General features: G+C 42.0%; 1 protein-coding gene across 1 annotated transcript in view; it reads left to right on the forward strand.

Moving 5' to 3' along the window:
• Adamts18 (ADAM metallopeptidase with thrombospondin type 1 motif 18) overlaps positions 1–13096 on the forward strand; it is a 145033-nt gene that overhangs the window by 20326 nt on the left and 111611 nt on the right. The gene's annotated exons all lie outside the window — the stretch shown is intronic.

Below are 13096 nucleotides of genomic sequence, written 5' to 3' on the forward strand. Positions count from 1 at the left end.
ATATATGAACACTTGCTACAGCATGCATGTGGAAGTCTGAGGACAACCTGATGTGGAAGTCTGAGGACAACCTGTGAGAGTCTGTTCTCTTCCTCGACTATATGTGTTCTGGAGAATCAAACCCAGGTCACTGGGCTTTGATAGCAGGTGCCTTTACTAACTGAACCATCTCACTGAGCCATTCTGTTGACCTTGTTTGCAATCTTCTCATAAAAGTGAGGCTTTTCCAAGGAGACCTATCCTCCCTACCTCTATATTAAGTCTGTTGGATGGAGGTGACATGTTTCCCATAATTACCTGTCAGAAGGTCAGATATCCTTGACTATAGGGATTGGTTTGAGGACACCCACCAAAAGGGATCTGAGATGGTAAAATGAAATTATGAGCCACTTAGGGTAGCTAAGAGGAAACCTAAGTTGTAAACCTACAACTGCTGGCAGCTATCTTGCTATCTGATAATAGGGTGATCACAGTCATTATGTCCAGTGATGCCTGAAGTTATACTACTTTTTTTGTTTGGTTGGTTTTTTCAGTGGTAGCTATAAGCTGGTATTTTATTGTGACTCTGGGTCAAGTTTCTTCTCTAGCCTTTTGGAATGGAAAACCCAATCTATGACAGAGATGAAAGGGCTTTGGGCGTTTTCTGCAAAGAGCTTGTGATCTCACAGAGGATCTAGGTAAGCATAGTGTGACAAGTTCATTGAGCCTAGAGTTGCTTTTAAGGCAACGGGAATTGGCTGATACAGGCGATGAGCCAAGTTGTATGGAGTGTAACACACATAGCACAGAGCATGAGAATGTGCAGCTTTGGTATCATTTGCTCCTGGAAGTGCAGGCTTGGATCCATTGTGGATCCATTGCTTTCTGTGTCAGATATGTGATCACCACACACCCACCCTGCCTGCCCACAGTAACTACATGTGGTTTTAAAGCAGGAAGTAGAAGTGGGTGCGCTATGTGACAGTCAAGGAACAGTCTGCTGGAGGTGGGGACTCCATGGTTGGCTTAGAGGATGACTTCACATGCTGTAACTGCTTTTAATTGGTTTCTTTAATTTGCTCGGATGATGACATGTGGGGTAATGTAAAGCAAGAATGCTTATCGGTGGATTGCACTGCTCAGTATTCATCTGCAGCTCATGTGTGTCTTAGAAGATGTTTATTTTAGTAAATCTAATTTTAGTGTGTAGTAGTCTTTTATTTTTAAATCATGACAACAGACATCTTTTTTTTTTTTCGGAGCCCACAAAGTATTCTATTTCTTTTTTTGTTACATTGCATCACATAGAACCGTACCACTTCTTTGTTCTAAGGAGGGCAGTCTCTCTCTGTGGGAGAAGACGTGAAGTCAAAACGTGTGATCTCAGATCTCTCAAAATGATACATCAAAAAATGGATGAAAACTTTATCGTGATTCCATTTTATTTATCCCCAGACATGAAAAATAGAATCATTTGAAGATATAATTGATGCATAAGTTATTAGTGAGAGGTTTTGAGTTGATAAAGACTGGCATGAAGCCTACACTCTGTGAACATTCAGTTCAGAGCAGGTGTAACTAACCAGCCCAGAAATGGCCTCTGTGTTGTGAAGTTCATTAACATAGACAATGAAACAAGGGGAGTGGATTCATTTGTTCAATTGCTTCTCTTCCACAGACCATTTTCAGGGCCTCTGCAGCTCTACTCTGGGATGGTTTCATGGTCTTATTTTGGAAGCAGTTGGTCATTATTCAATTACATAGAAAATTACCCAATCCTGTTGATGAAAGTCAGACTTAGGGATGCCCTTGACGGTAAATCAAAGAGATGATGTTTTGAAAAATTTCAGAATTTGCATGTAGACCTTCTTCTAATTATATTTGGTTAAAACTTGCAGTTTAATTACCTCTAGCTCTTGTTTTCTCCAGATGGAAAATGTTTGATTAGGTCTTAGCTTTATGACCTGTTTCCTTAGTAACTTTCTTAGTTATATGAAATAACGTATTTAAGGAGCAAAGCAAAAATCTTGATTTACAAAGATCTCTGCTCAGGAAAGTAAAAAAAACTAATGTCAAAGTATGATAAACTTTCTTTTCGAATAAAGAAGTTCCACAACAAAAATAATGAGTGGGTGGCTAAACATAGATAGTATATTACTTAGTTTTCTCGTTGTTGTGAGAGATATCTAATAAGACGGCATCAAAGGAAGAATTTATTTTTGACTTTTAGTTTCCTGTTAATGCGTATTAATTATAGATAGTAATAGATAACATTGATTAAGTCATTTGCATGCATATGCATAATGTATTTTGACCATACCTCCCTCCTTTTTTTTTCTTTTTGAATAGAGGCTGGTCTTGCTATGTAGCTTTGGCCTTCTTAAAGCTCACTATGTAGGGTAACATGTCCTTAAACTCCTCAGAGATCCACATGGTTCTCTGCCTTCCAAGTCCTGGGATTGAAGATGTGCACCACCACACCTGGCTAATCATACCTCCTCTAACTCTTTCTTGTACCCTTCCCCTAGTCCTACTGACCTTATTCGTCCCAACAACTCACCCAAAAAGGGTTTGTCTTTGTTATACAGTTGGAGGGGTTATAGTAGATCATGGTAGAGAAAGCATGGCAGAGGAATTTTAGGAAGAGAAACACAAAGTGCCTAGTCAAATTAACATCCACAGTCTGGAAGTAGAGAGTAGTCAGCAAGTAGGACCCCACTTCCTCCGGTGACCCACTTCCTCCAGTGACCCACTTCTCCCAGTGACCCACTTCTTCCAATGACCTACTTCTTTCAGCAAGACTTCATTTCCCAGAGGTCCCACAACTTTCCAAACAAGTGCCACTACCAAGAGGACCAAATGTTCAAACCTAAGAGCTCCTGGGGACATTTTACATACATACAACCTATTGAGTCTGAGTTGATATCACACCAACTGTATCACAAGTTTTAGTTATCTTCTGTTTCTACTCAATGAATAGTTGCACAGATTTCCTGCCTGTGTGGAATGCTAACGAAAGCAGGTAGGTTAAAGTCTATGTATTGGAATGTTCTCTTTATGTTCTGGTCCTAAGTGCCCTTTTCCATAGCTTGAGAGTAAACACCAACTTAACCTCTCATGTTATATCTACTTGTTGAGTCCTAACTCCATAAACTCAAAAAGTAGAATAGAACCACCTTTAAGTATAGAGCAGGTGACATTTCTTCTGCTCCAAGGACTCACAGGCCAGGCAGATAGTAGGGGGTGATTTTCACTTGTACCTCCTCTAGTCTTGCTGTAGATTGGGCATGAATGGGCCTGTATTAGATAAGACTCCCCAGAGAAACTAAACCTATAGTTCTCATTATATACATATATGTATAAAAAGATTTATTATAAGGAATTAGCTCATTCATTTTAGAAACGGAGAAGTCTCAAGATCTGTTGTTGGTTAGTTGTGGGCCCAGGAGAGTGCCAATGTGTTGGGTTCCATTCTGACTCAGAAGACAGAAAAGACTGGGAAAGACAGACTGGGAAAGACAGATGTGCCAGCTTAAAGGCAGCAGATACAGTGACTTCTAATTCAAGCAGCCTTTTTGTTCTATCTAGGCCTTCAGTGGTTTGGATTAGGACCACACACATTGGAGATGGCCATCTATTTCATCTGTGTTATCAACTCACTGTTAATTTCACCTACAATAACCATTTAGTATCTGGGCACTCTGTAGCACCATGAAGTAGACATACAAACCATCCCAGAGGGTTTGGGCTAAGTCAGCTTTGCATAGCTTCTGTTCTTGTGCATTTACATTTAGTCATGGGATTATGTCCCCAGTATTTGTCTTCTGCACCAGGTAGCCAGTGTCATGGGGGAATGAGTGTCACAATAATGATGTCTGTTCTATCTGCTTCTTTGTTACTGTGCTAAAACCACAAGCAAAACCAATTCAGTAGGACAAAAATCTTTTCTCATCTTATACTTCATAGACTGTCATTGAGGGAAGGCAAGGCAGGAACTGAATCAGAGACCATGGAGGAACACGGTACATTGACTTATTCTCAATGTCTCACTCAGCTAGCTTTCTTACACAATGCCTACACAACTACCCACCTGTCCAGGGATCGCATGAATGGGCAAGTCCTTCCCACATCTGTCATTAACCAAGAAAATGCCCCCACAGACATGCCACAGGTCAATCTGATGGTGGCAGTTCCTCAGCTGACATCCCTTCTTCCCAGGCGATGCTAGGCTTTGTCAACCTGACAAAAACTAACTATAACAATATCCGTAGCTCAATCTGTTGAATGTAAAACTACCTATTCATCATATGTGTGTTGTGTATCACCAACTACTCCCTCTCCAGAAGTATTCAGGGAGCGATAGCAGCGGATGATCTTAATGAGGAACATCAGCATGAGGCTGCCTCTACCACACTCTTTCCTATCAAAGTGATTTCACTAGTGAATAGGTGCTCGAGAAGTGATGGAAGGCAGATGCCAGGAGCCAGTGCTATGGTTCCATTGAAGAAGTGATGAGAGGCAGGGAGTAGAAATGATGAATATAACCTAGGAGCTCCAAGCTTCAAGTATTCATTGAGCACCCGCCACCAACACAGAATCACTGCAGCTCATTCTCTCTCTAGTCCATCAACCAGGAAAAGCAGCCAGTGTCTTTCTCGTGCTCTATTGGTTCTTTGCAGGCAAATGAGGGCCCCGTTAGAATAGCTGAGCCAGTTTGAAGTGGGGGTACTTAGGCTTTGCGGGACACTACCTGCTTGCAGAACTGTTAGATGGGATATCTCTGAGAGTCCCATCTATTCTGTTGCCTGATACACAATAAGGTTTGGTGAGCCAAGTGAAAATTTTGGAAACAAGTACTGAATATGTTCTGTTGGTATTCAGGCTGAAGGAAGTAGGCGTTCTCAACTCTGAGCTCAGTCCTGCATCTGGACCAGGCTTATTGCTAAGGAGAAATCCTCAGTGCTATTGATGGCCTGTCCTCCATTCCTTCGCTTGAGTTTATTGTTTGGGTAGCATCCTTCCTCAACAGGGGCTCAAATAAGAGGAAAAGGTGTTGGAGACTTGGCAAGATAGTACAAGAACATGCCTACAAACTAGGGCTTTGTTCCTTTGTGCCTCTTAAATGCCATGTGTCTTGTCACAAATGATTTCACTTCCCAGTGCCTCAGTTTCCTCTCTTGACAATAAGTTGATTGACCATGTATTCTCTGCTTTTAAGAATTTTTTATTTTGTTTTTTTACTGTACGTGGATAGGTGATTTGTCTGTGTATAAGTCTGTGCACCATGTACGTCACGTGAATGCCTAGTGTTCACAGAGGTCAGAAGAGGGTATTAAAACCCCTGAAACTTGAGTTACAGAGAGTTGTGAGCTACCATTGTAGGTGCTGGCAATTGAAGCCGTGTCTTCTTGGAGAACAGGCAGGTGCTCTTAACCACTGAGCCATCTCTCTAGCACCCTGATACATTTTTCAAAGTACATTTTTCCATTTCAGTGCACCCATATAAGAAATTATATAAATACATGTTAAAAATTCCTATTTCTGGGTTGGGCAGTGGCAGTGTGCACACCTTTAATTCCAGCACTTGGGAGGAGAGGCAGGTGGATGTTTATGAGCTTGAGGCCAGCCTGCCTCCACAGAGCGTGTTTGAGGACAGGCAAGGGTACACAAAGAAACTGTCTCAAAAGAACAAAACAAAACAAATGAAAATCAATCAAACAAACAAAACCTTCTACTTCTCCAGATCTATTCAGTCACAGTTCCTAGAAGTGTAAACCTGCTGGAATCTGCAAACCAATAGGTACTCTAGAAGACTCCTGGACTCAGAAAAATTTGAAAATGAGCGACTTTAAAAAGGTGCCTGTATCATATATCTAAACCTACTGTGATTGTAGATAACTTCTCAACCAAAAGTTACAAACCAATTAGTGGGTGATAAATCACTGTCACTCATTACAATTGACAGAAAGAAGAAATGAAACATTAGAGTATGTATCATGTTATAAAATATGATAGTGTTGAGTTTACAAGCCCTGGCTTTTATTCAAGATGTTTTATAAAACATTATCATAAAGCATCCACATTCAATGGATATACAAAGTAGACTTCATATATCAGGAAATAGCATTTGGTGGGCTGGAGAGATAGCTCAGCAGTTAAGCAGCTGAACTGTCCTTGAAGTAGATGAGAATTAGGTTCTCATCATCTAGGTAGGGTAGCTTACAATGACCTGTAAATCAGCTCCAGGGTATCTGATGCCTCCTTCTGGACTCCAGGGGTACCTGTGTACACATACACATACACAGACACACACATGCACACACACATACACACACACACACACACATAAATAAAAATAAACTTTAAAAAATTTAGTATTGTGTTTGCCACTTAAATAAAACTTGGAAAATTCCAAACCTTTGTGGTAAGAACAGCAAGAGGCACAGAGTCACTGGATAAATAAATCTGCCCTGGCATTGATGGGTCTTAATGATTACAAACCTCTCTACCCTTCCATATGTGTCTGCCATTTTCCCCCTCAGTCCCTGAGGCATAAGAGAGAGTCCCATTATTTTCACAGAAGTGGGGCACTTTTCATTCCCGTGTTAGCAAAGGCCCAGCTTTGATAGCCCAGCTTTTAGCTGAGCTCAGACTCAAGACGAGGCTTGTTGTATAAAGCAGACTTCTCAGAAGGCATCACCATAAATGCCTCGAAGCTGTTGATTTAAGGGTTTCGGGGGGTATACCGTAGGTCAACAAAGCCCCAAACAGAGCACATGGTTTTCTATCTGAGGATTCGGCTCTCCATTGTAAATCTGTCAGCGCTGGCTGTTGAGTCAGCTACTGAGAGCGGAGTGTCTGAGATCCTGTTTATCCTGTCCTATCAGCTTAGAATAGTTTTTTTGTGGCTACGCAGAATAAGCCAAGACACCCCCCCACCCCCATTAAATGCTATGTTTGTCTAATGCAACTTCTTATCTCTATTTTTATTACTGTCTGCTTCTGTTGAACAGGCTTCAGGCAATGCACTCTTAGTCTTAGTTTTTTCTGACTAAAGGTCTCACTCCATTTATGAAGTGCTCCTGAGGTCCCGCATGCCACCTCACTCCTCCTCATAAGGGAGCCTTTGGTTTCTGCTTTAAAGGGGATAGAACTGAGAAGCTGAAATGGCCTCTATTGGGGAGGGTGCCACTCTCGGTTTATTCATTTACAAAGTGGCTGAGTCCTTGTAGCAAGCCAGATGAGTCTATAGACAGCCATGAGCCTAGAGACTATTTCTTAGAGCGCTTCTCTAGTTTCTCACTTAAAGACAGCCCCTCTGGATTCTTACCTCCGAGCATCAGACTTGCCAGTTTCTGAACCTGCTACACACATAGCAAACAGGAGGATGCTGTTTGATCCTCTCCCGTTCTCTGGGCAGTATGTTTGTGACACCCATCCAATAGTAAAGCTCTTGGTCACCCACTCACATTTGTCTAAACCATCCCACTTAATAATAATAGCGTTTACCGTCCATTCCCTTGTTGGTAAAGATCTGAGCTGCTTCTGACTCAGGGCGATTACAGATAACACCCTGATGAATAGTCTCTTTTGGGTTGGATGTGTTTTGAGGTGGAATTTTTTTTTTTTTGGCTTATAGTTTATATGGAGTTCCAGCTTCCAAAATGCCAAGTTCCTTTACAATTTCTGTTGGTACTCTCCCTCTCCCTCTCCCCCTCCCCCTCCCTCTCCCCCTCTCTCTGTGTATGTTTATATGTATATACATCCCCAGCTATGTATGAGTTCTTTGTGTTGTAATCAATGTTTTATTGTTGTGAAGTTACACCATGACCAAAGCAACCCTTATACAGGAAAACATCTCATTGAGATTGGCATACAGTTTGAGAGATTCAGTCCATTATCATCATAGCAGGAAGCATGGTGGCCCGCAGTCAAACATGGTGATGGAGAAGGAGTTTTGCCTGGATCAACAGGAAAAAAGGGTGGGGGAGGAGAGGGGAGGAGAGGAAAGGAGAGGGGAGGCGAGGGGAGGAGAGGGGAGGAGAGGGGAGGAGAGGGGAGGAGAGGAGAGACTGGGCTTGGCTTGAACATTTGAAACCCCACAGCCTACCCCTAGTGACACACTTTCGTCATTAAGGCCACACATTGTAATCTTTTCAAATAGCGCCACTCCCTATGAGCCTATGGGGGCCATTTTCATTCAATCCAGCACACGTTGTTTTCAGTCCATAGCCAGTACTTGATATATAATTGTCTGTTTTTATCTTAACGCATGTGAAGTGTGCATCTTGTGTCACATGCCTATGTTTTTCTTGGAAGCTAAACAGTTCTCACATGTTTCTGAGACCTTTGGAGCACCTCTTGTCAAAAACTTTAGGTTTTTTTACCTTTTTTATTTCCTATTGGATTATCGGGACATGGGATATTTGTGGATAAATATGTTCTATTTACTGGAATGTTTCTCAGCCATCTGAATGGTTTTTCTTTGTAGCTCTGGCTGGCCTGGAACATACATTGTGTAGACCAGGCTGGCCTCAGACTCACAGAGGTCCATCTGCCTCTGCCTCCTGAGTTCTAGGATCAAAGGCATGCACCATCAGGTCAGACTTGAATGTTTTCTTTTGATAATGTTATTCTACTATCTCCCAACTCGTCACTTTCTGGCATCTTATAGTAAAGCTTTCTGCATCAAGGGCCATTAAAATACTTTCTAAGGTAAAATTATAGAAATTATATCTACTTCATAATACATCTATCTAGAATTGGCTTTGGGGGAACAGTGTGACCCGAATTGACTATTGTTGTATGACAGACTTTTCCTGAGGAGACCCAACACACACATACACACACACACACACACACACACACACACACACACACCTATTCATTCCAGAAAGGGAATCCACAAAAGACTAAGGTAAAGATTGTACCGAAGTCCATCTTCGGAAGCCAATGAGGTTTTGCTGTGGTTACTAACAGGAGTAAGAACAAGCGTTAGCTACAGGGATAGGAATGACTCAGAAGCAGCTGCAACATGGGAAAACCTACCCAAACACGTGACAACTCACAAAAGCTGGAGCCCTGAGCCTCTGCGCAGCTGGCAGGCCCCAGGATCTTGTCTCTGTAGCTCAGTGGGTCAGTTGTTTATTCCATCAATAAAGCTATGGAGGGGCCTTCTAGAATCTTCCATGCTTCCACTTTCAGACACAGACTATTTCATTTACCTCCGAAGTCTCATGAACCTCTTCCAATTCTATTCTACTTATTTGTGGAGTCTGACTTCACTCCTTACTAGCGATAGATTTTATGGGAAGGGAGTACAAGGGACAGTCCAGTTTCTTGCTCTTGCTGTTTCTTTGTTTCTTTATCTGTGAGCAAAGGGACTAGTGGGATCTTGCAAGCTGTCCTGAGAATTCAGGAAGCTAAACACACCAGGAGGCAGAGGAGGAGCAACCAGTGGATGCTATCCAGCTTTCAGCTGCCTATGGTGTTGCTTGGGCTCTTCAGAAACAGAAATGCAGAAAAATCCGTGCATGAGGAGTTGGTTCCTCTCCTTACTGAGCCAGAGTGTGCTTTGATTGGTTGTCTGTATCCTGGAGTATGAAGAAAGCCTATGGAGGAATTTCGAGGCCGGGCCTGACGGCCTGAGAAGCCGAGGTGTCCACAGTACCCAGGGGCAGTAGAAGATGCTTGGTTCAACTTGAGTGAGAGCAAATTTCACCTGTCTCTACCTTTTTTTTTTTTTCCTCTCTTCATGATCTCCATTCTTTAGGTGATTTCTACCCAGATTAGTGAGGGACTTTATTGCTCAGGGTCCAGACTTTTTAAAGGCAGATTCCTTTCAATTTGATTTACGTCACTTTTTGTTAGTATTTTTTAAAGATTTTATTTTTTTATACATTTAATTATGTGAGTATGGGTATATACACGTGAGGCCAGAAGAGGATGTCAGATCCCCTGCATCTAGAGTTATAGGCAGTTGTGAGCTTCCTGATGTTGGGTGCCAAGAACCAAACCTAGGTCCCCTATAAGAGCCGTATGTGCTCTTAGCTGCTGAGCCTCCTCTCCAGGTACTCTGTAGCAGTTGGGTTTTGTTGTTGTTGTTGTCTGTTTGTTTGTTTGTTTGTTTGTTTTGTTTTAACGGGTTCTACCTGTTTGTGTTTTAGTGTATACTATCACTATTATCCTGTGAATGTCCATTAAGCTACCCTTGCATCTATGGAGTAGATCTGACATAATCAAGATATAGTGTCCCTTTTGGTCAGTTCTGGATCTGATTTGTAAATATCTGCTTAGGTTTTCCCCTGTGTCCTTTTGAGAAGTGTTTGTTTACAAGCTTCTTCTCTTGCTGCATCCTTAGTAGGCTTGGGCACTGAAGTGTTGCTGCCTTCATGGAATGATCTGGAAAATGCCAGGATTTCCTTATGCCCTTCCGTGTGCTTAGCTACACATTCCTTTCTTTCAGAGAACAAAAAGATTCTAAGATCATTTCCTTTTTTTCAGCCCGTTCTTCTTTTCTAATGGATGCTTTAGAAGGATGCCACCTGTCAGCTCCATTGCCATGGGAAAATATTTTATGATTTTTTTTTTTTTGGTTTTCCCTTTCAACTCGCAGGTTAGTCAGAAGGGATCGCTTCATTTTCAGACATCTGGGAATATCAAACATCCACTCATATTTTGTTTTCTATTTCTAGTTTAATTTCATACTGGTGAAATGATACCTGTTTTTAGCCCTTCAAAATTTAAGTCTTCTATTATGGGACTCAGTATATAGCCCCAGCTGGCCTTGGGGTTTTGGGGTCCTCTTGCCTCATTTCCATGTGTAGGAGTATTCATGAGTACCTAGTCATATATCTTTCTCCTCCTCCTCCTCGATGTTTAGATTTCCCTTTTTGTTTTATTTCCTTATAAGACTGCCAATACTATGGGTTAGTATTCTCAAACTTTGGGTTGTTAGTTCTAGCTCCCTGAAGCACCATGCTTTGTGAAGCAAATTCCCCATAGCTGAGCCTCCATGATTGTTGGACTCATTCTTTGTGGGATGTTGGATCATCTGGTCTCGGGTCCTTTAGTAGCCCCAAACACAAGGCCCAAGTTTCCCTGTTTCTTGGGTTTGCAGTTTTTTCCACTCAGCAGAAAATAGCGCTTGGTTTTCTTCCTCTGTGTACTCATTTTAGCCTGAGCCTGCCAGTCCTCATCACTGAATGCCCCAAGGAGACCATGATGTAGAATGTTCGTTTCTCATTTTATGGGACTCTCTTCTTTGGTCCTGGATACCTTGAAAGCTATTTCATGTGTCCCCAAGGTAGGTTGGGAGGGATATTTTTATAACACTGATCTAGTTACTTTCCATTCGAAGAATAGGGTAGTATAGGACAGCCCCAATATATGTATTTATTATCCATGGAATCATTGGTGACACCATGGAGAAGAAAATTGAGAGGTGCAGACAATACAGATTTACATTGCACATACATTTTGTGTCTAGCCCTGCAAGGACACACTTTTGTACACTGCAAGGAGCAAAGTTGCCCTATTGGTATTGATAAAGAGGAATAATAAGCAATTGTTGTTTTTTTTTTTAAAACAGGTTTTATAGTTTCTGCTGCTGAGCATGTGAGCCAGCTTAGAAGTAGGTTTTTCCATGGTTCTTGCCTCTTGCATTGGCGCCCTGATTTCCTTCAGGGATGGACTGTTACCTAGAAGGCAAATACTTTTCTCCCCTGAACAGCTTTCAGTCCAGCGACAGAAAGGAAAACATGGAACAAGGGTGTTTGGTGCATTACGCACAGGCTCAATTCTGCTAATTTCTTATACATCCCAGGCCCCTGTGCTCAGGGTGTTGCTGGACCCTCCCTCCTACTTCAGTTAACACTCATACATCATGCATAGAGTTGCCCACAGGCCAGTCTGATTGGGGTAGGGAGGGGAAAGCGCAGTGTCTCAATTGAGACTTCCCTTTCAGGCAACTCTCTAGGTTGTGCCAAGTTGACAGCAAAAGCTAACTAGAACAACATGTAGTGATAATTTTCTAATTGACAAAGAATTGTATAAGAATAGTGTCACCAAATAAGGGAATGAAAGAGCATATTTCTATGTCATAATTCCTTCCACATACATCTAGTGATTTAAAAACTATTCTTCTGAGTCTACATCTTAAGATTTTAAAGATTTGTTTATATTTGTGTGTAAGAATATTTTGTCTGCATGGATGTATATGCACCATGTGCATGTAGTACCCACTGCAGCCTGAAGAGGGCATCAGGCCTCCTGGAACTGGAGTTCCAGGCAATTGTAAGCCACCATGTTGGTGCTGGGACTTGTACCTGGGTCATCTACAAAGGCAGCAAGTGTTCTTAGTTGCTGAGGTATCTCTCTAGCCTCTGTTTTAGTATTTTTTTTTAAAAAAAAGTTAGTTCCGTTTTTACTTATTTAACTTATAGCAACTGTATGGCAATTCTCATCGCTACTGTTTTTATTGACTAAAGTAAGAAGCAAGGACAGGTAACAGATGAATGCCTGTGTTTTCTGCATCCTCAAATGGGCTTGCTTTAGGAGGAAGGGACAATAGAGAAAGAGGCAAAAGAGGTTAAATAGGATGTAAGAAGGGTCCCTAATCTGAGGGGACTGGTGCCCTTTAAGAGAGATACTGTGGACACCTTTCTCCACCATGTGAGGACACAGTGTGAAGGTGGCCTGCCACCTGACAGCTAGAAAAGAACCAACTGTAAGGTCAGTTACCTTGCGTTTGGCCATGTGGCCCCTGAAACTGAGAAAAAACACTTCTGTCTCTTGTGAGACCCAATCTGTGAATTGTGGCACAGAAGCCCTGGCAAACTACCCCAAGAGGTGAAGCACTCATGTTCTCTCATGTACTGAAGCAGAGGGGTGACTTCCATAGGCAAACTTCTCTTATTTACAAAAATGGTGGTGTGCTTGGGAACACAGCTGGAAGAGCCATTTCCTATGTTGTCTTTATTCAGCACTAAATGGAACTGAAGCCTGCCTGTACTCTGAATGTGCTCATTTCGAATCATGCTGCGGGTCTACCATACCCTGGAAGTCAGTGCAATGTTGGCCCCTGGCTTAGTGTGAGACACTCTGCCAAGAGCAACGG

The sequence above is a fragment of the Grammomys surdaster genome, unplaced genomic scaffold, assembly GCF_004785775.1.
Source record: "Grammomys surdaster isolate TR1022 unplaced genomic scaffold, NIH_TR_1.0 187, whole genome shotgun sequence".
NCBI classification, from domain to species: domain Eukaryota; kingdom Metazoa; phylum Chordata; class Mammalia; order Rodentia; family Muridae; genus Grammomys; species Grammomys surdaster.